This window comes from Xiphophorus hellerii, chromosome 11 (assembly GCF_003331165.1).
Source record: "Xiphophorus hellerii strain 12219 chromosome 11, Xiphophorus_hellerii-4.1, whole genome shotgun sequence".
NCBI classification, from domain to species: domain Eukaryota; kingdom Metazoa; phylum Chordata; class Actinopteri; order Cyprinodontiformes; family Poeciliidae; genus Xiphophorus; species Xiphophorus hellerii.
The window spans coordinates 8563949-8587073 of NC_045682.1; the positions used below are offsets into that span (position 1 = coordinate 8563949).

Genomic DNA, 23125 nt, shown 5'->3' on the forward strand with positions numbered 1-23125 from the left:
TTTGTGAACAAAAACTTAAAAAATAGTTTTTCTCCTGCTTCATAAAGAGCTTTGGTTTGAGCACTGCATTTATTAAGTGTTTTGCACTGCGTTGGTCGTCTAAAGAAGAGACGAAAACACACTTAGAGCCCAAATTCTACAGGTGACATCCACCAAATAACCGAATTTATATCAGTCTGCATTTGACTTGAATTCCTATTTATTTGTTTATTCGTGTAACTGTCTGTGTTTTAATCAATAATGAACATTCTGCAAAGGATTTTTGACAATCTGATATTGTCGAATTACCAAACTCTTATGTCAAAGTGGCTGTATAACAATGTTTTGAAGAAAAAAAGCAAACATTAGAACCATGTCTCTTTAAACAAATGACAGAGAAAACCAACTACAGCTGACGAACAATACGCGAGTACGAAGATTAGAATCTGAAAAAGAGTCCAGATTCTCCGCTCAGTACTTTAAAGAAACTGCCTTAAAATCCCCAGAGTCGTCTTGTTCTGATTCTCTGAAACATTCCAGGTCTAAATGAGGTTTGTTTAAAAGAAGATATGTAAGCTTGTATTATCCACTCAGCTCTGTTATTTACATATAACGTCCACTGGGCATTAATTATCCTGTCAACGAGGAGAATCTTCAATAAATGCACAACAAGAACCTTGAATTTTGCTCAACTTCCTTTTTGATGTTCTGTGAGAAAGAGAAAAAAAAAAGCTAATCAGCTCTGTCCTTTACCATGACGGAATAGGAATAGATGAATACAGTAGCAATTGGTGTCTTTCTATTTTTCAGCACATGTTCTTCATCTGGGGCTGACTAAAAGTTGGTGTAAGATAAAACAGTCCTTGCCTTTACTGCGAGAAACAGAGCAAAAAATTAAACCAGCTTAGCATTGCTACCCAAAGCAATTTGAAGAAACAACAGGATATCATCTCAGTTCTTACAGATGTTTGTGTTGAACAGATGTTTCGCATAGCAATACTGTAAGATCGTCTTATGCTACATGTGCATAATATTTAGTTTTAATGTCTAAATTCGACATATTGTTTGACTTTCACACAATGTTTATAAAGATGGAGGTGGGGGACAAGTGCAACGTGAAATACGTTTCCTGAATTTTGCCTTAAAACGGTTCAGTGACTCCATCAGAGTGTTGCTGTTGCTTCCTGATGCAGCAGAGAGCCAGTAAAGCTCAGACACAATGTCTTCTTCAGGAAACATAAAGAACTCTTCATCTGACTTTGTTTGAAACAGTCCGTGTCTCTTCATCATTCCCACCAGACCCCATTATTTTTAAAAAGCCAATGTTTCTAAAGCGGATTTAGACCAGTTTTATAGTCAGAGCATGAAACAGTTAGGACAGGAATGGAAAGCAGAAGCACTGTGGACTTGGCAGACACGGCCGAGGCAGAAAACACAGTGAGGAATTCCCCGCAAGCGTCACAAGTAAACTAACCTTGCTTTTTTTTTTTTTTTCCTTCCTGACTCGTCCCTCCTGGTGAGAGTCCAAGAAAAGAAAGTTAACTCTTTCCAAATCTTTCTGATTGTGCTAAATGCTGGTTTGTTTGTTTTTTCATGGTGTGCCGCTCCTTCCAACAAAGCATTGCATCCACCTGGACTAAGCCTGCAGAATATCCTGACAGTCAGGTGTTCTTTATAATGCATTTCCTCACATTAGAGATGCTCCACTTATTTAACAGTCCCCTCAGCTCAATATCCAGGTAGTTAAAAGTAAAGTACCTTCTGTCCATTTCCCAAGACAGAGAATTGTGTCTTTAAACTTTTAGATGCCTCACCATCTGTATTAAATTTGTCGAGCACCTAACAAATGCCACCAACTGTGGGGATTTAAAGAGGGTCTATGCAAGTTCACCGAAAGTTTTTTAGTTCTCTTTGTTTTACCGAAAATGTTACAGCATATTTGTAGTTTATATAGTAAATATCTAGCCTTGTCAAAATAGACAATATAAATCAATTAATCGCATGATGTATTGAAAGAAACTCAATCATTTTCATTTGCTTGATTTATCGTTTTCCTCTTTTTTTCTCTCTTTTTTTACCACAAACTGAATGATAAAAGTCTTCAGTCTGGTGTTTTGGTCTCAACTTCCCCTTTTTTTGAAAGAATTTTGTTTACAGAGACTTAGTACATAAACTACTGAGAGAATATATATATATATATATATATATATATATTTGTTTTATTAAAGTTGTGACCAAAGAAACAGGAAATGTGTTCAAGTGGTTTAAAAACTATCAGTCGCTATCGATCTCTGTCACTGGAGTTTTGGGAGAGCACCTGGCCTTCTTAGTACAGGCCACTGCACAGAAAGGGTGAGAGGTCACATCTGGGGATCTAATCACGAGTAGAGAGCTGATGATTTTACATAAAGTCTGGCCAACTAACCACCCGACCCAAACCCCAGCCTCCGCCACACACACACATGCACACACACACACAAACTTCCTTTTCTTTTCAAGCCAAACAAACAAATCTGATCAGCACTAACGCATTTCCAACCCCGTGTATTTGCCAAGCTGACACCAGAGCTGTACTGAAGCTGTGCCAGCAGGGAGACGGGCACAAATGCCCCAAACGGGCCTGGACTGGTGGGTCTTTAAAAGCCTCATCACTTAGCAGCAAAGAGGAACTTGCATCATGCAGCATTTACTTTCCTGCCAACTCAACAGCTGACTATAACACACACGCGCATGCACATAATCTTAAATCACTTATACAGAACCGCTATCAAAGGTGTGATTTCCTGATAATAGCAGGAATCACATTTAATTGTATAAGCTCTGACACCCCTCCTTTTGCCTTTTTTTATATATATATATTTTTTTTTCATTAATGACTATCTGGATCTGGAAATAGTTCCGTGATGAAGAAGCTCATTATGTTTGTGTTTTGCAGACTTTTGGCTCAGGTTAGTGAAAGGTGTGACTTGCCAGAACTGCTCCACGGCCAAATAGGAAAAAAGAAAAAAAAAAAAACAAGGAAGTGAAACATTTGGTGTGAAAGACGTTCCTGTTGTGGAGAACTTGCAGCTTCAAACTCTCCAAATCGAGGAGAGATTCCTCTCGAATGAGCAAGGCTGTATTTTTTTAACACACTTTTTGTGCCTCTAATGTGTATACCAGACTGAATGGCAGAATGTTTGCTGAAATAACATTGCGTTCACTCTGCATGCTGAGAGCGGTAAATCATTTTTAAAGGCCTCCGCGATTTATCTACATGCTGTTTAAATAAAATGCTCTAAAATGGCTGTAACTGATAAAATTAGCAGATATTCCTGTTTCATATTATGCTAGAAGGTTACTCTGGGCAAGGCAACACGACGGGTGATCATTGGTGATCATTGGTTTCCGTCAATAAAACCCACCAAATGGTGCAGCATTAAGCTGAAAAAGGTTATTTGAATTGAAAAGCTGCTGCTACTTGTTCTAGTCCTAAATGTCAACCTTTTAAACTAATACTAATATTGCCTGTTGTTAGTTCTCGTCAAAAACAAAATATTTCATTTAATGCTTTTGTTTTTGTTAATTTCGACCCAAACTTTTAATGCTTCTAGAATATTAAAAGCACAAAACACGTCCTTCCAATGTTGAATCGCCGTCTTTCAACGATTCAAGTTTCACTGATTAACTTTGTTGCTGAAAAGATACGAGACAGTTTTTTTATTATCATTATTATTTTCAGTTTAACATTTTGGCTCTATTTTTTAAGAAATAATCAAAGGAAGCCGATGACATCGCTGCAATTTGTGTTAAACGTTTTTTATCCAAATCCAGTAAGGGAAACATTTTAGAAATCACCCAATTGTTCAAATTCAAAGTTGTACTTTTTTTTTTAAATGAAAAATGCAGCCTGTGTGCTTAATTTCTCAAATAAATACCTTCACATAATTCGAGCTGGTTGATTGACAGGAAACGGAGCCGTCAGCATTGAAAAAACCTTGAAAACGACCACAAATCGCCTTTCAGAAAGTAAAAGTTCAGTCTGGTCAGCTCTGCTGTGTTAGCCATGAATCCAACTCAAACACCATCAAGGAGACAGACGACTTCAGGCAGGTAGAAAATGAAAGAGGACGACTTCCTGATGCAGTGACTCTAATGGATCCTGGTTGTATATTTTAGATCCATCTCTCTTTTTTCTTTTTTCTTCTTTTTCTCAAGGAATGTCTTCAGCAGAATAATCTCTGAGAGACGTCTTATCGGGGGCTCATATCCGAACATGCTAATTACCCCACACACAGTTTGAGTTCATTTATTATGCATGAAATAATATAATATGATGACTGTGATAATTATGCGCACTTAGATAAGATAAAAGAGTGGTAACTAATTATGGTGAGGGAGTTGGGGGGAAAAGTAATTATTCTTTGCAGTGCGGTGAAGTCGGGGTTCAGAAGGAAGAGGGCTCAGCCTGTTTTCCTCTTCCTCTTCCAGTTCAGTGTTGCAATTAGCGCCAGGCCTCGCGTCTGCGCTTTCTGATAATATTTGAGCAATATTTTTCTTGATTGAGCACACTCAGATTGTTGTTTTCGGAAAGAGGAAAGTCAGCGAGAAACCTCTCTCTGCACACGCTGATTTACAGCCATGCGTCTGTTATGATAATTAAAGCGCTCTCGCTCCCCGAGTCTCTTCATACGCTCCAGAAAATCTGACATGTTTACATTTCGGCTTGAAAGGCAACACGACTCGGAAGCCTCGGATCTCGACAGCAGCAGCAAATCAGAAAGGACACGGAGAGGAAGAAGTGGTGCTCAGAGTCGAGTTGTTAAATATCACCACTTCTAAAAAAAAAAAAAAAAAAACCGGAGCTGGCGTGCGGTTAGCCTGCACCGCTGTACAAACTGATTTAATACAGAGCAGATTTCTTTGACAAATTGCAAGTCTGCCGCCACAAATCACGGGAAGCAGAGCACTGACAGAGTCTCTCAGTCGGTGCTTTGGCTGGAATTCTCTGTATAAAATAAACTTTTGTCTGATGGAGTGCAGCATCCTGGAAACAGAGATTAACAAGTCTTAATATGCTGGCAAATATTTTTGCTCATGTCTCGGGGAAGAAATGTCTTAGAGGGATTCTGGGTATTACGTAGGAACTAAACTGGTTTGAGTTTGCTGCTACAGACAACACGGTCAAATGCAAAGACAAAAATAATTATACAAACCTAAGATGGAGGTTGAATATTCACATGTAATAATATCTTTTTTTAGAAATGTTTGAGAAATTGGCTTCTATAATTGAATGTAAAACCCAGTCTTTACTCTGCTTAATGAATATCCCATACCTAAACTCTTAACAGGTCGTTATAACAAAAGCACCATGTCGTGTTGTCAGTCTCAATGAGATGCTTAGAATGTGTTAAAAAGGAAACGTTCAGGTTGCTATTAACCTCTAACAGAGACGGACACGTCTGTAGGAAGATAGTTGTTCAATCTAGGGCAGGTCAATAAATTTAGAGCAATAAGCATATCCATCACAGTAGACCTCTGATCAATATACATTGGATAGAATTTTGATAATTTCACTGAACTCAGACCCAGAACAGCTCTGCATTCTGGGGAATGAAGGCAGAGGAAAAGCTTTAGCTGCTCAACCTCTCCTGGCCAAGAAAGGTCGGTGGCATCAACAAATTCACTCACTCTTTAGTTAGCTAGCAGCAACCTGTCGTGTGACATGCCGTTTCACACGCAACACTCCTCTCAGGTCCACACATGCGCTAGGTGGACTCAAATGTGGAAAAGAAGTTTGATAAGCTAGCCACTTAACTAGCTTATCAAACTTTTTGGATTTTGATTTGGATTCCCCATTTGGATTGTGGGAAATTAGTTTCTTAAACTTGCTAGTATCCAGTTGGATTGTGAAAAATTAAGGAATTCGTCACAAGAAATGTAGGCAGTCGGTACGCTCGACTATGAAATCTTAACCGTCCCCGGATGGTGCGCGGTACACACATGCCTGAGTGTGTGGAAGCAGTTTCATGTTTTGGTACCATAGCTGCTTAAAATGACAACAATAAATAAAAAAATTATATGTACTGCTTAACATGTAGAGAATAAACCGATGCTAACTGTGCTCACATCTATTGGGGAATAGTGATCTTGCAATTTGAAAATGTTTGGTTTGATTCCAGCTGCCTCCTGCCACATATCAATGTGCCCCTGGGCAAGGCACTTAAATATCAGCGTATGTGTGCACATTTGTGAATGTGCTTCCAATACGGTTTTGATCAGAATGACTAGTGAAGAACTGTATAAGTTCAGTCCAGTCATCATCGAAAACATGTTAATGGTCTTTGTTTAAAAATACCAGTGAAATCTACATTAACTGCAGACCTGTGTTATATTGACTGCTCTCTGTCGCACAATGTGTCTCTGGCCTTGATAAATAATTTACATTCCAACACATAAAGGGCTTTTTAACATAGCTACAATGAATTGTTAAATCATCATTTGGATTGGTCTTAAATATGTCAAGTGTGCTAAAAAAAAAAAAATGATAGTGAGGATTAATCTGTCTTGTAAAGTAGCAACGGAGCTGAGTTGCACATCAGTCCTATCACTGATATGCATCAGAGGGATGGCTCTGTAATGTGTCCCTCTCTCTTATTATTGTTTAATAAACATTTTTTAAAGCCTTTACATTTTCATTTTTTTTTGTACTTAGACTAAGTAACTTCTACGCCTTTGTGTAAATAATCTTATTCAGAGAAATCAGCCAAAATTGTTATTGGCAGGTCAGAGCTTTCTGAAATAAGCGAGAAAAAAAAAATCTCTTTTTTGTACACATAACCAGACATCTTTGTTAGTCGTTTCTGAGTTGAACAGACACCGCATTCAGGTGGCTTATGAGGACGTGCGTCACGCTCATCCGAAAATATCCTTTTACTCGCTTCCACTCAAAGTCTCCCTTGTTCGGCTTTTGTTAGCTCGACTATTTGCACAGTCCGAGCCTCGGGCCAAATCTTTTACTCCAGCATGATAGCAGTTAACCGAGCACCAGAAGGGTTCAGAAAGCACACATCACCACAAACTGCAACACAAATCTTAACAGACTTTTCTGCCTCTCGGATCCTCAAAGACGTGGAAATGACATTTTCCAGGCAAAATGTTTCCACGTAGGTGTTGATCCACTCTCACCGGAGAAGAGGAAATAAAAGACAAGAAGACACGGGAGCTAACAAAGGGACTGACAATCAGCTCTCTGTTCTCTGCAGGTTAACGTCAGCGCGGCTCATGTTTCCTGACACTCCCAGCGAAGGCATAATGTTGTAAATCTAATGAAGTGAGGAGAGGAGAAAGCAAGGGCGACGGATACAGACAGCCGAGGCAGCGATGATAACATACCATGCGTTTCATATGGACAGCTGATGCTGGGAATAATTGAGCTACTGCAGAATTCTGCAGAAATGACTTCTTCACACACACACAGTCGTGTTTTCGTCACTTGTGGGAACTTCACATTGACTTCCATTAATTTCTACAGCCTAACCCTTACCATAATCCTAATCCTAACCATCATATATCTAACCCTTACCTTAACCTTTACCCTAAACCCAGGGGCGCCGCCAGGAATCTTGGGCCCCCTGACAAAAAATTTGATTGGGCCCCCCTGCGCAGCTGCTGTTACAATATTTTGAGTCTATTTGACCCATAAAAAGCATTACATTTTTAAAGGCTTGCAACTTGCTTTCTTTGGTTCAATACTGATTCTAGCACAATATTTACTGCTCATGAATTTTACATCCACCAGTCTGCAAGTAGGTTGCTTAAATTTTTTCTATTAGTTTTAGTTTACTGAAATGTCTCTCCCCACGAGCAACAGTTAAAAGCAACGTGCAAAATATGCATAAAGCAATCCAGACTTCTCAAAAAATGCTATGTAGTTGCATTTTATTCAAGCTGCAGCATATAACTTTAATAAAAAATATGTTTTGTCCATATTTGTTAAAGCTGTCACGATGTCGTGACAGTTTGTTATGAGACAGATAATCTGTGAAAAGATCAATCTCCTCCCCTTCCTCCCTGAACTACTATTACTGGTTAAAGTAATTCTGGCCAAAACAACCAATCAGAACCAGTAGGAGGGTCTTAGTGCTGTCAATCAACCTCATTCACTGACTGCTAAATGTGCTAATGGTGGAGAAACAACTTATCATTACAGGAAACCGTTTATCTGCCGTCATTGGTAGCTATGCTAACTAGACTGAGCACTCACAACAGGCTATGCTAGCTGCAGCATAGCACAGAGCGAGGGAAGGAAGGATGAGCAGCCACATGAGATTGTGATTGACAGCACTAAAACTCTCCTGCCACTGACTGGTTTCTAGCACTGGGAGAAGTCAGAGGAAATAGATTTTTCACAGATTATCTCTCATACCATATTGTCACAACATAATGACAGTTATGTGAAATATGTGAAAAATATATATATTTATATAAAAGTGACATACTGCAGCTTTAATTTCACTTAGGAGAGGACGGGTCAGGAGGGACTTGGGTTAGAAATGCTGCTGACTGACTCATCTGTTGTTAAGTGGTAAAAGGTACAAGGGACAGGTTAAATATATCAATATGTTGGTAATTTCTTTCCTTAATTCATTAAATGCTAGTGAAAAGGAGGCAAACAGTAGTCTGTAGCTAAGCTAATTATGCTAAATGGTTGATAATCTCACACAGTCTACCCACCTCTCGGAGAAAAACTGGGTTACAAATGGACACTCTTACCTTTTTGTCTCTCTCTCTTTTTTTTATTTTTATTTTTTTGAAAGCCTGAGTTTATCATTTTTCTTAGCAGCATAGTGACTGCCACAGTCGTTCTTGCCAAACAGGCACTGACTGCTGCTGAACACCGTCACGGTCAAGCGCTCCAAGCAGGAACGCACCATTTCATGCTGATCCAGGGGGGAGTGGGGATGTTCAGGGCAAATGTGTATGTCTGCTTTTTTGGTCTGGGAGGGGTAACATTTCATTTTTACTGCTAAAATCAATCTTCGAAAACACAATATGATTAATTTTGTAATTGACAGGGCCCCATTTTTTCGTTATTTCTATGAACAAAAAATAAATAAATAAATTGTGGAGGGCCCCTGTCGGTCAGGGGCCCTTAGAATTGTCATAACTGTCTCCCCTATACCATCACAGACCTAACCACTAAAACAACAATTTCCCTCAAGAGGACCAAGAAAATGTCCCCACAAGGAGCAATGGTCCCCATAACACCACATTGTAGACAGGTTCCCATAAGGATATGAAAACCTGGTACACACACACACAAGGATGCTTTTTGGATGTTAAGCTGTGTCAAGACCGTGACTTCAAGCTACTAATGGGACATCTTTTGACCGAAAGAGAAAAAATGTTTCAGTTTTGCTAAACTGACTAAAATGATTAAAAAGGTTAGCTTAAAGTTTGATCATTCACAATTCTCAGAGGATATATTCCATCCATCCATTTTCTGTACACCCTTGTCCCTAGTGGGGTCAGGAACCTAGAAATATAATGTAAATAAAATCTATTTTCAACAAAACTGACCAAAACCCAGAACTACATTAAAACGTCCGCTGCAAACGCTTTTACTGCTCCATCGGCTGCAGATGAAAATTATCTGGGTTGAATAACAATGCAGAAGCATGGGATATAAAGTCTGTAGCTGAACATCCTGGTGAGACAATGTGCTGAGTCAGTGGATGCTCTTTAGCAAAACATAACAGATATCCTTAAAATCATCATGTATGTAAAAGATAAACTGATTTCATGTTTGTTTTTTTACTCCATATGTAAATGTCTTATATCACAGTGGGGGTGGGCAATATGGACTTTATCACAATATTTTGTGATAATAATGATACAAATGATGATTAACTATTTATTACACTTTTTAAGTAACTGTACGGCTGTCACTGCACAGTGCCACAAAAACAAATACTGCTCTTGAAAAACGTTCCAACTTAAAACAGGCTTCTTCTGCCAGTTACTTAATCACTAAACCACACGCAGTAACTGCGTTTAATCGTACTATTGAGTTTTATGATATTTGTTGGTGATCACATGGAACAAACAATGTAAATAGTAGTGAACAGGAAGACTAATACTTTTATTTATAATGTTATTTTTTTTTAAACATCATTAAATGGAATTTATCAAGGTGACGATTGATCGAAATTCTCATCATGATGAGTGATTTTTCACAATAATTGATAAACAATATCAATGCCCATCCCTACAGGGTACTGTTCTGCCTAATGCTGTAAATGTAATAGGCTGGTAGGATTAGGGGTTTTCCCCAGTCATGTGTCTCTCCCCTACAATTCACTGAAAAAGTTATCATTTCTGATAACAGAAAGTATATTCTTGTCGGTGGTGAACTATGGGAATTACAGTCCACTGCAGGTTCACTGCCATGGCAAATAAAGTTACCTAGCTAACATCAGATCCTAAAGTTGGTGTTTCTTCTCATTCACCCTGAACATATGATATCTCTCTTGCGTTTCAATTGACATTGATTCACATTTGTTAAAATGAAGCACAAAACTTTCAACACTGATTCACAGAATTATTTGAAAAGCAATTAGATAATCAGATTCAGGCGCAAATGAAGAAGGTAGTTCTTATTTTAATCTGATAGTTTAGTTTTTCCACTCATAAGTTTGTGTCTGTATGTCAAAATCAATATAACTAGAACTATCGTAGAGCTGTAATACTAATAAATATAATAAATGAATGCAATGTATTACGTTCTCTTAGAATTGGCTGTAACAGTTGCAGTTTGGGTTTCAAATTAAAGAAGCAATTTAATTTACTTTTACATTTCAAGATTATAGTTTAACCATTAGCGTTCCATTAGCCTGCTGTATTTGGTCAGGTTTATTTTAATGTTTGAATCTTTTACCGTCACACTCCTACTTCCAGAATACTTTTTTTTTTACACTAGACTGTGTCAGTAAATGGTCAGGGTGAGGTGGAAAGCAGGATTTCTGTAAGCTCAAGGTAAAATACACTGGCTACACAGTTAAGAGCCACGACAACTACAAGATTAAACTTTTATTAGAATCAAAAACCTGCGGCACTGAGGCATCAAGGACATACCAGAGGCCTTCATGGAATGTGATTCAGGAATAGAACAGTATTTCTTTTTGAATATTTTAACACTGACAAGACAGGAGACAGTGGCACTTATAACCTTACCAAAGAAAAGGGTTCGACTGAGGCCTTCGCTCTCATAAAATCGCTCCACACAAGTCATTTGCTCTTATTATAAGTGGTATCAGTCAAAATAAAAAAAACATCAGAGTAAATGCTTGTGTCCTTGCCCATGCTCTGCACAATGCTTTGATATAAACCGTTGTTTCACCAGCGATTGTTTCACCAGACGTCCTCAAAGAGCACTTGACGATCAACAGCAAGGTACACAAATGGATCTGAATACAGTCACTTTTGTTTCAGTCAGAGAGAAGGGCCGGCTGCAGACAGAGTGAGAGTGTTGTCCTTCACGTAAATGCTTTCCTAAAGTGAGGTCAGTTGTCATTATTCAAGAAGGCAAAAGTTGCAGGAAGAGCAATAAGAAAAACTTCTGTGATGCATCAGAATGCAAAAGGTCATTTCCTTCACTAGACTTTTTGCAGGAGAGAAATTTTTGCTCCTTCCTGCTAGAAATTCCCTTTTAGGAGGAAGTTGCTGGAGCAACAGCAGCATTTCAGAACACCTCTATGTTTATAGGACATAGATAAAGGGAGGATGTGATTACAGGTTTTAATGACAGCATTATTGTTTCAAAATCAGTTACCATTTGAACTGTATTAATTTTTGGCAGTAATAAATTAAAGATTGTTCAATATACACAGCATCCAGCACACAGTGGAAGTACAGCAGGGATTTGTTTTAGTCACCAGAAGTATTATTGTGGTGTAGTGCAGTTTTGTTCGGGACATTCACAACTAATACAAAACATTTTAAGGTTTGTCTTCAGAATAATCCGATTTTCAAACTTTCAAAATAAGATTCTTAAAGTGGAACACAAACTTCAACTATCACGCTTTAAAGCTATTTTAAACATGTCAGGTTCTACAAACTCAACTGTATGACTGCACGTCCCAGCTGAAACTGGTAATCAATCCCTAACAAAGATTTAAGAAATGTAACTTTATTTTTTATGTCAACTTCTTACTTGGCTACTTGTAAAAGCATTAAAAGCCCCACGCTGAGTTCACCACGATCAACAAAGTGTGCTCATGATTAGGCCGTTACATTCAGTTGTCTTTTCACCGACAGTCAAATGCACATTTTCTGCACGGAGCTCTCTGGTGATGGTTCTATTTTGCTTTGAAATTACTGCTATTTCCTTAAAAATGCAAATTTTACAAATCTAGAAGTCATTTATAGGAGTTCACCAACTGCAGTTCTCAAGCCGATCACCAATCTTTTAAAAAGCCTGACCCGCCGATTCTGATTTATGCCGATACCAATTTTTTGGAGTCATAAAAGTACTACTACTAGTACTTCTACTACTACTAATAATAATAATAACTATAACCACTAATGAAATAATATTGACAGTAACATGCTTCAGGGAAATGTTGTGATGGTGTTGGCCTCTGAAAATCCTGCCATTTTCAAAGCATTTAAACAAAGCTGCGATAAATAATCCTGATGTTTTCTGGTAGATAAAGGAGAAAAAAAGAGACTTCCCTGCTGCGGTAAAAGCACTGCAGAGATGAAAAGTTGTACCTGAACGCCCTGGAAGTCTGAAGTGGTCGTGAAATGAAAAACAAAACTTCATTTTGCGAGAAGCCGCTGTCAGAGCTTCTTGTTGTTCGAATGTTTCGCCGTGCGGCGTAAAGTTGGAGCTATTAGCAGAAAAAAAAGCACCCTTGATGACTCTTCAGCGATTTTTCAGAGCATAACTCTGTGGGAAGTTTTCAAGAGCAGCAACAACATTGCGGCCTGTGCATTTATTCCTTTTGGATGAAAAGTGAAAACATAGAGCAGCACAAGGGCTTGGTGGCGTTTTTTCCCCTTCTTCCTTCAATCATCTGCTGTTCTATTCAAATCAAATATCTTGAACCTCGCTCAGCTCAGCTGTTACCACGACTCCCATATATAATAAATTCAGGATTTAGTTACAGGCTTGATATTTCTCTGCATGAAGCTCTGCTCATTTATAGGGATTATCCACATTCCACCAGAGATCAGAACCGCGTCTACATCGAGGGTTTCGCAGGCGCAATGTTTGAGAAGATCTTCATTTGATTGTGTGGCCCATGTTTGAATAAAGATCAATGATATCTAACAATAATGTTTTTCTTTGTGTTCACCGTAAAGAATATGACAAAACCTTTTCACGGGCTCTGCAGATAACTGATATAATTTAAAGATGCGAGCACAATGGATCTGTGTGTGTTCCTTTTAGGTTCATAGGAAAACCTGACTGGCTTTTTCCTCTCTGCTGCGTGACTTTTTCTCAGTTTAGGAAATGTGTCCTGCTGGGTTTTTATTTCCTCTGAAAAGACGAGTACAATTAGAGTACCGATCCTGAAATCATTACCTAATGACTCAAGGCTTTGTGGGACTCCTTTCATGCTGTGGCAGTCACTGTTCAAGCACACATTTGGAATTACTCTGATGATGAGAGCATCGCTGAAACTTTGTCTGAGGTCTGTCTGCAGAGCAGTTCACTCAAATGTACTAAGAGCTTTCGGTCAATATTGGGCTCTTCTGACTCAGGGAAGTAAATCTGAAGCAGTCTTGCGGAAAGTTCACAAAAGTCATTTAGAAACACTTAATAGTAATGGGGTGTGTTTGTCATTTCCGGGCTGGTTCCAGTGTCAAAGCACACACACACAAAAAAATAGCATACACTTCGATACTGACTTATAAACAGTCTTTGATTTCTTTTGTCTAAAGAATAAAAAAGTAATGTAATGCTAGCAGTTGAGAAAGTTGTAGTTATTTTTTTTCTGCACTTTTGTGGATTGTATTTTTTCACACAGCAGTTCTTTATGCTCAAAACCAATTATTTTTTCCCCAAATCCTTTTTTTTCTGTCCTTTTGCGAAATGGTTCATGCTACTGAATGATGTGACTTCAATCACACTTCTGAATGGTTTACAAACCCATAGTGAGTCACATGCATGGAAGAAGAGCATGGACGCTACACTGCAGCGCTGCTTAGTAATAATGGATGCCGCCGTCTATGTATCAATTTTATACACAAAATGTTGACAAGAAATAATTTTTCTGCCTTCGGTTTGGTGCCGCCTCAAGCGCAGCCCCCATATTCACTGGGTGTTTGCTGGAAAGAGGTACAAATATTTTAAGTTTTAAAACCAACTATGTTTCCCATCATACTCTTCCTATGGTTTAAAGTCCTTTCCCCAGTTTTGTCCAGTTACACCAAGCACAGAGTTATGCCCTAGCTGCCACTTCCTCACCTGACCTGCTGCTCCACACTGCCAGTCAGCTGACTGATAGAAGACTGCTACATCGTTCATATTCTCACAGCAAGTACAAATTAAGTTGTTTGGAATAATTTCAAACTGCAAAATATTGTTAACGGGGCCCGCGGATGGATTGTAAAGGTGCAGGATAATAACCACTCCAGGAGGGAATAATGTTAATCCTTCTTTAATGAAGATAACCGAACAGGAGTACAGCTGGGTGGTTTAGGTGCTCTAACGCAGATGCAGACGAACTTTATACGTCCACACCAGAGTCAGCGAGCATCCAACAGAAAAAACAGTCCCACCACCAAAACATTCCCCTGGAACACACACCCACTGCATGCAGAGTTCCATTAACGAGATAAATGCACAGTAACACACCTAAACTCAGATCGACCTAGCAAGCATGGAAAATAGTGCTGGCATAAGCAGAAACATACAAGTACTACAATATTAAGAGCAATGCTGTGGAAACCAAAAGAGTGCCACCCATCGCTCTTTTTTTGGGGTGTGCTGTTTTAAAACTACACTTGGTAAGCCACAGGCAGCATGTTTGTTAGGCCACTGACTTCCTAATTAACCAACTAATATGAGCTTGTTGTTGTTGCAGCAGCAAGGTGGAATATTATTAATAGATTTTGCATTTTTCTGGCACTGTAGAATTTGCTGTATGTTTCAAAATAAAAGTGGTTGAACCATATCTTTGCTAAAAAGAAAACTATAAATTTGGGAAATGTGGCATTTTGCTAAATGTATAATGAGAATCTCATAGCAGCCCATGACTTATAAAAAACTGAAAAACACAAACAGTCATCTCTTGCAGTCTTTAATGACTAGACGCAGGCGGCCTTGTTAACCAGGGGGAATGAGTATTCCCCCTTACTTATATATCGACCAGCAGCCCTGCAGAAGCATGCTTCACTGAGCAGACACGTCTGCAAGCTGAACAGTATTGCTGTGATTAGAGAGAGCGGAAGTACCACACACCTCTGTCCGTTAAACAGCTGCCTGCGCCGCAGCGGTAACAAGAAAGTTCTGACCTGCAAGGGGTCTCGCCGAAGAAGCACATACCAAACAAACAGGGCCACAAATACTGTCAGATAAATACAAAACAAGCATTTAGCATAGACAGTAGTGTTTCTCTACACGAGCAGAATGACAAAGTGCTTAAAAAAATACTCAATTGATTCCATCTTCGTTCTGTTTTTAGTCCATGTATTAAAATAAAAATCTATATATTTTGGTTTGAAGTTTGCGTAGGTGGAGTAATACTACAAAACTGTAAAGCTGTGGTATTTTCTCCAAAAGGTTATTTCACTGTGAGAATTTCATATCAATCTATGCCTACTTACTAGGCATAGATTTGTCTTTGTGATGCTTTTCTGTTTTGCTTTTATGATATGAAAATATTCAACATTTACTGTGTTTTTTTTTTATCTTTTCAACTTCGTTGCAACTTTTTGCCATCAGTGGCTCCTACACATGAGCATGATGTAAAACTTCTCGTTTTACAGATGATGAGGATGTAAATAAAGCCAACCCAACAGATGGAGCATTTCGCTGTGCAAGTTCAAAACCGGCTTCAGCCATGAATAAATTCCTAACAACCCTGGTTGGGAGTTTTTAGACGTAACCACAGCTTGATACAACATGTATTTGGTGTATCTGTGTTTCCACCTCATGTCCTTTCAGAAACAGAGCTCCCTGATGTTGACAGTGTATTGAAAATCGTTGAATCTCCCTGCTGTTGTTCTTGAAGCATAAATCAAGCCAATCCATCTCTCTCCGACCCGCGCTCCCCGGTGGCTCAGTTAGAGCCGTGCCAACGCAGCATCGGCCAGGCGTGCACCGGCTGTCCTTAAGCCAGAAACGGGCCCGCAGTGCTCCTCCTCTGGAGAGCAATAGGGATCAAGCGGGCTTAGCGGGCATGACCTGCGAGGCCGCAGACGGCGTGGAAAACATGCAACGCTACACAACTGACTTCGGGGCGGGGGGGGGGGTTGCTGCACTATTGAACGAGGCAAAACGAGCCGGCATCACGCTGCTGGCGGGCCGGAGCAGGACCTGGATGTAGTCCGCTGAGGATATGCCCCGGCCCGCGTGCTAAATCCTTATGAATAATTCTGAACAGGTCGCTCTTGCTTTCTCCAACCGGATTTAGACTGGTTAGGTTTGAACAGAAACACAATCTGATCGCTGGAGGGCAGGGGAGAAAACATGCAAAGAGACAGCAAGTTTTAGAACATCCAAACACGATGTTCCTCCACTGGTTACTGTTGGATTAAGCACTGGCCTTGTTTACTAAAAAGGTTATGTTTTTAGTTTGCTGTTGTTTTATAATCATTAAAATATCCATTGGCATGCCAGCTACTAAAAATATACACACACAAGTAAAGTGTACATCAAAGGGACATTGGAGACCATCCAGCTGGGCAAGTCTATTATTGGCATGCAGGGGATGGAAGTTGAAATATTCATCAACATTGCATCCAATAAGTCCTTGGCGATTGTTTTCTCACAAACACGTGAGCCTGTCACGATAACGTTTTGATAAATTGTCCAAGAAGTTATTGCGATAAATGATCATATTGTCGTTTTGGGACCTATTTTCAAGTGATAAAATGATAATGGTATAATAATGCAAGCATGCGTCATTTCTAGAGAACACGTAATGCTGAAACTGGATAGCAATTAAACATCCCCCCAAAAAATAAATAAACAAAACAACCAGAGGTGTAAGTAAAACGGATTATGAAGTGTCTGTAAACAAAACTGCTGTTCAAAAAACTACCGATCATCAAAAGTCAACGAAAGCAGGCAAAACTCAGACTTTTGGAAACAAAAAAAGTGCAAGCTGGCAACAAAAACACTCATCTAAATAACTCAACTAGCATTTCTCTGGCGAGTTACTGACTCCAGAGTTCGAAGCAGGAGAAGTGTCAAGACTGATGTGCTGGAGTGAAGCCTTTTGTCACCCTGTCTGTCTGGTTCTTTTGTTGTTGTTTTTTTTTAAGAAAGACTTGAGGAAAATAATCAATCATGCGGATGGAAATGATCAAGCTCACTTTAATTTATCATGCGATTAATCCACGTGTTGCTTATTGCGACAGACTTCCAAACACTGACATCATGTCAATATGTGGTGCCAGCTGAGATGCAGAAATTGTCTAACGTAGAGATAGAAATTCTGTTTATCCGGAGGAAGAGGAGCAGAAAGCGCCTGAGTGATCAGTTTTCTCAGGTTCCCTCCTTCCCCACGCGTTGCTGTGTACTGCTGGTCAGCTGGCTTCAACGCAGGAAACAAACAAGACACTTTCTTCTGTTTGGACACAATGACCAGCTCTGTTTAACCGGCCAATATCAATTTTTCCAACTTAGTGGTTTAACAAAAACCAGATTGGTTCAAATGTGCTGAAAACCTACAACTAACTTTTGTTCATGATTGGATTTTTATTGTAAGCATGAAAATTAGAAATAACAAGACTGATAGGATTTTTATAAATGCATTAATTAAGAAGCTGTGTGGTAAATATAGTGGAACCGTGTTATTTTTTAGTGGTGAGAACCTTGAACGGGCCCATGTCTGTCATGTGTCAGTAAAAAGGCTGAGAGAAATCAGAACTTTTCCGTCCATAGTTTAGTTTCCTCAACTGTTTTGGTCGTACAGAACCAAAACAGTTGGTTTGGGAAGTCTGATCTCACTGTTCACTTCTTCATTTAGTACGCCTGAATCACTTTATTAGTGATTACCCCACACCCCCCTGTCTCCAGCCCCCTTCCCTAAAGAAGCTGCAGGAATGCACAACATCTCCGCCTCATCGTGCCGTTTATCCCGTATAGCAGAGATGGGAAAATGCAAATGGGGATGGAGCTTTCTGCAGCCCCCGAGGCTGCTTGTCCAATGACACAAATCATCAATTAAGATCCCAGCAGGGTTAGCTAGATCTGCTAAATTGACATGATCCCTCTTCTGAAGATACGTACATCTGCATGGGGTACATGACAACAAAGAATAAACATCTCCGAGGGCAACCATGTGTGTGTGTGCGTGTGTGTGGGTGTGTGTGTGAGGAAGAGGGACTGTTTCAACTGCTACAAGAGTCTCAACAAAGCTTCAGTTAAAACTCAGGAGTTAGTTCCTCTGAGGGTTTCTACCTGGCGACAACGAGGGCAGCTGAAGTCGTCTGAGTCTCAGGCAACCAGGTTTTTAGACACCAAATACTTCAGGTTTACTTTAACTAAGCTCCTAGCCGAACACGGTTGTGGTATTTTTCTGCCATCGCCAAAAGGCGAAGGTAAATCTGCTCAGTAAAATGACCACAGAAATGCGGAACCCGCAGGTGACGCCGGACTGGAGGGCCACCGATTAAAGCCGAGTCGACTCACAGGAACCCTGAGAAACTCCAAAAGCGCCGCTCTGCCCTTTTTTTTCCTTCAAATCAAATCAAATCAAATCAGAAAGAGGCCCGTTCCCTGCCAGTCCGCTCTGTCAAAAACATTAGGGGCAGCCAAACCCAAGAAGTTTGGGACTGAACATATGGAGGGGAAGGAAATCTGCTGCTGGGTGGCGCACAAAGAAGGTCAGTGTTCAGTTTAGAGAGTTTTTTTTTTTTTTTTCCCTCAGGCCTGGGAGCAAACATGAGAGCTCAATGAAGAATTCAGAAACAACATCAAACAGAATTCTAGTCCTAATGTTTAATATTGAGAAATAACACGCAACAGAACAAACAATAATTTTTTTTTTTTTTTTTAAAAACCTATTGAAAACAATTTCTACTTAAAGAGAAAAGTCTGATTCAGGTTATGCAATTACAGAAAATAACAAGGAAAGAAGAAGCAGGTATAAAAACAATACCGACTATTTTTTTTATAAACACATTCAGTATGTATTTACTCTTTCAAAAAGAAGAAACAGAAATCAGTTAAAGACGAACATCTCAGCTCTGTTTAGTCTGAGGTCTTCTTTACGCGCTCTCTCAACGGTAAAACGCGTCCCGCTCAGACTGAAAGCATCCGCTCAGACAGTCAGACAAGAGAAGAGAAGAGCCGCTGCAGAACTAAACCGTCCTTCTTTTCCAAAAAAAATGTTTACGGAGCAGAACCCGGACAGAAGGGGCCACTTCCCGCGGAAAGACGCTCACTTTACTCTGGGTTCTAGCTGAAGCTTCAGGACGCATCCTCCCCATCTGCCTCACAGACACCAACCCCGATCATATCTGCCTTTACATTCATAATAATATTACTGTTATTATTTTTTTTAAAAATAATGACAACAATAATAACAACAAAAGATCCGGACGCAGAAGCGCAGGAAAAAAGCTCATTCAGTCCAGCACAGACCGCATCTCCTCCTCTCCTCTCCTTCTCTCTCTCTCTCTGTCTCTCTCCCCCACTCCTTCCGTTCCTCTCTCTCTCTCTCTCTCTCTCTCTCTCTATTTCGCTCTCTCTCTCCCTCTCTCACTTTCTGTTTCTCTCCCCTCCTACCCCCCTCTCTCTCTCCCCAACCCCCATGCCAGCCCCCCACTCTGGCCTGGCTGTCTGACTGGGTGAATAATGCCCTGGCTCCCGTGATGGAGTGGGGGTGGGTTGGGGTGGAGGGGTGGTGGGTTGAAGGGGGAGGGGTGGGTGAGGGGGAGAAAAGGGGGGGAGGAGGGGGGAGGAAGGACGCTGAAGTGCAGCAGCTCTGCTCCCATGCACTGACACTGAAAATGAATGACAGCTTACCTGCATGCCAATCTTCATCAGACTGACACTGGGCTGACAGCACAGCCTATACTCCTCCACACAGCCGCTGACGTCAGCCGCAGCAGGCCCCTCCCACCTCCCCCTCCGTCTGCATCTACGTCCCCCCCTCCCCCGCCTCCCTAACACCACCAACCCCCTCCCTCGCTCCCCCCTCATCTCGCTGCTGCCTTCCAGGGTTCGTGGGAAAAACGGCGATCACGGGAAAAGGTTTCCGAGGGGAAAAGGCTGCGCGTGCGTCACTGCTTACAGGACAGAACCACAAAAGAAGAAGAAGAAAAAAAGGTTTTCTGCTTCTGAATTCTGGCATGAATCATTTCTGATCAGAACAGCATGTCTCTGCTGTTTGCCAACATCAGTGCTGTCTGGAGACGAAGTTCTAAAGTGTTTATTGGGTTTTCAGGTGGAGAGGATACACGAAATGCTGCTAGCATGCACAAAATGCTAGCAGACGAATGAAAGTAGTAACACTTCCACATGCAAACGCTGCTAATAATTACCTTTGTATTGTAAATATATATATATATATATATATATATATATATATATATATATATATATTCAATATGTGTTCAACTTACCTCAGAACTCAGGTGCTTGGAATCTAGAAAGTTGCCTCAATAAATGAGCAGGAGAAAAAACAAAGTCCTACTTGTTGTGTGACCAGGCTGACAGTTAGCAATACATGTAGTTAATGATGTAATTTGCTACATTTATTCAGACAGTAATGCATGTTCACAAAATACATCAGTGAGTGACTGATCAGAACAGAAACTGTTCGAAGCGTGATTATGAATTTTATTTGTAGCGTTTTGAACATTGTGATGCCAACTACTGGATTTGGATGGTTGATGCAAAACCTCAGACTTCTGGTTTATTTCAGGAGGCATTGCAGTTTTATCACTGTGAACTGGACACCAAGTGCTGCCGTTCATTTGCTTTGAAGATGGAATTTCTACATTTACTCAATCTCTGTCTCAGCCTCATCTAGGACGAATCTTCCTCGCTGAACCCCACTTCTAAATCCAATATGGCTGCCGCACATATAAAACATAGCAACAATAGCAGCAATTTACTGTTTTTTTGCACTTCAGATCCCATTAAATTAGTTCCACTGTACATCAGTCTACGAACACACTCCTTTAGTGTTGGATTGCATAAAATTTTGATTTTGTGGATCCTAGCTTAAATTTCTAGTTGCAGCTATAGTTAACGTGGCGACAGAGCGTAGCAGCTAGAAAATCAAACAGCTTTTCCCCACTTCTGACTGGAACAATAGTCAGTTTGCTGTGATTCCTGTATCTGAGTTCCATCTTTCGGGGCAAAACTGGTTGCAGTCTCTCTGTGGGGCGTGATGCTATTCTCAGATCAAAGCTTTGATTTCCAGGGCAAGTCAAACACAACATTCGGAAATTTGTATGTAGGCCCCCATATTACAAGGTTCTCAACAGACTTTAAAAACATACAGTCAACAAATTCAGTGTCTCAAAGGGAAGCATTAAAAACCAAAAAAATTTGCAATATAAATAGGGAGAAAGCATTTAAAATTATATATATATATATATATATATATATATATATATATATATATATATATATATATATATATATATATATAACTAATAATTTTCAATAATTTTAGATGGTTTATCCATACCTTCTTTATCATTTGTAGGTAAATGCTACGATGGCCCAAAAATCAACTTTACGTCTATATTTGATTTTAGGGGCCTTTAGCGCCTCCCAGAGGCCACAGGCCAAAATAGGTGATGATTTAAGAGGGAAAGATCTACAAGATGCCATGGGTGGTACGGGGTGTGTTGGCGTGTGTGTGTGTGTGTGAGAGTCTGTGTACATGCCCTTGTGCATCTTTTTTCTTAATTTTATTCTTTTTTTCTTTATTTTTCCTAAACAGTGTTAAATCTTCTTCGCTTAGAGAATTTTGTAAATGAGGCTTTACTGAGAGCAAAGGAGGGAGCAGAACATGTGATACAGCTGCACTGCAATAGGGCTCATAATGTAGAGCACTAAGCAAAGCACATATAGCATTATTGTACTTATAATAAACAGTATGGCATATGCAGTCATATGAAATGAATGAATGAGACTCATTTGTCAGAAAAAAGTACCTTTTGAGAAGAAATGTTTGTGTTATCTTACAGTAAGCCCATATTTCTCTATTAAAATGCTATTTTTGTTTTGGTCTGATGTAATGTTCTTCTCTGAAAAGTGTTTTCATTTGCTGTAATTTGAAATTCGTCAAAACTTACACAGATAAAGGCTTAAAAACACAGCGTGTTTCCCTTAGTGAACTGAATTACAGAAATAAATGAACTTTTCAATAATGCTCCAAATTATTAAATACAATTGCAGAGAATGTGTATGTATATTATAGAAAGACTGTTTAATAAGAGTGAATGAGAAATGTATAAATTCTTCAGAGCTTAGATGAGGTTAAAAGATGTTCAGTGAGCTTTATTCTATATAGTGTTTGAATAATATGATCATGTTGCATTGCAGCAGAGCTAAGGCAGGTTATGAAGGAGAGATCTCAAGCTTGTTCCTTTTTTTTAGCAAATATTCAACATTTCCCAATGAAAGTCTCAGTAAATTATCAGTTGCGTAAAGTAGAGCAACAATTTGTTTGATTCTGCCAGTGGTTTCCTCCTGTGGCTCCTCTCCACTGTCACCCTGTGCCATCAGTTTTGTTATTTGCTTACTTTTATAATCTATTTAATGTGACTGTGCTGGAATTGAATTGCACTGTATTTTTGACTTATTTTAATCTAAATGTAAGTGTGATAAATGCACTTCTTTTTGTATTGGCTGCATATCTAACATTGTCTGAATGGGAGTGGATTGAACTGACGTAAATTAAATGAAATTAAACTGCAACATTGCAAAACCAAAGTGTGAAATGTCCGATATGTAGCGTATAGC

The 23125-nt window shown here is 39.6% G+C and overlaps 1 protein-coding gene across 3 annotated transcripts in view; it reads right to left on the reverse strand.

Annotated features, from left to right (window-relative positions):
- The window catches only part of LOC116728593 (pbx/knotted 1 homeobox 2), a 94806-nt gene extending 74568 nt beyond the window's left edge, over positions 1 to 20238 (reverse strand). Inside the window, exon 1 of one of the 3 annotated variants that reach the window (XM_032576817.1) lies at positions 20168 to 20238. The gene's annotated coding sequence lies outside the window, so the exon portion shown is untranslated. The remainder of the gene's footprint in view (positions 1 to 20167) is intronic. The other 2 variants (XM_032576820.1, XM_032576819.1) reach the window with 2 other exon arrangements.
- Between the last annotated feature and the right edge of the window lie 2887 nt (positions 20239 to 23125).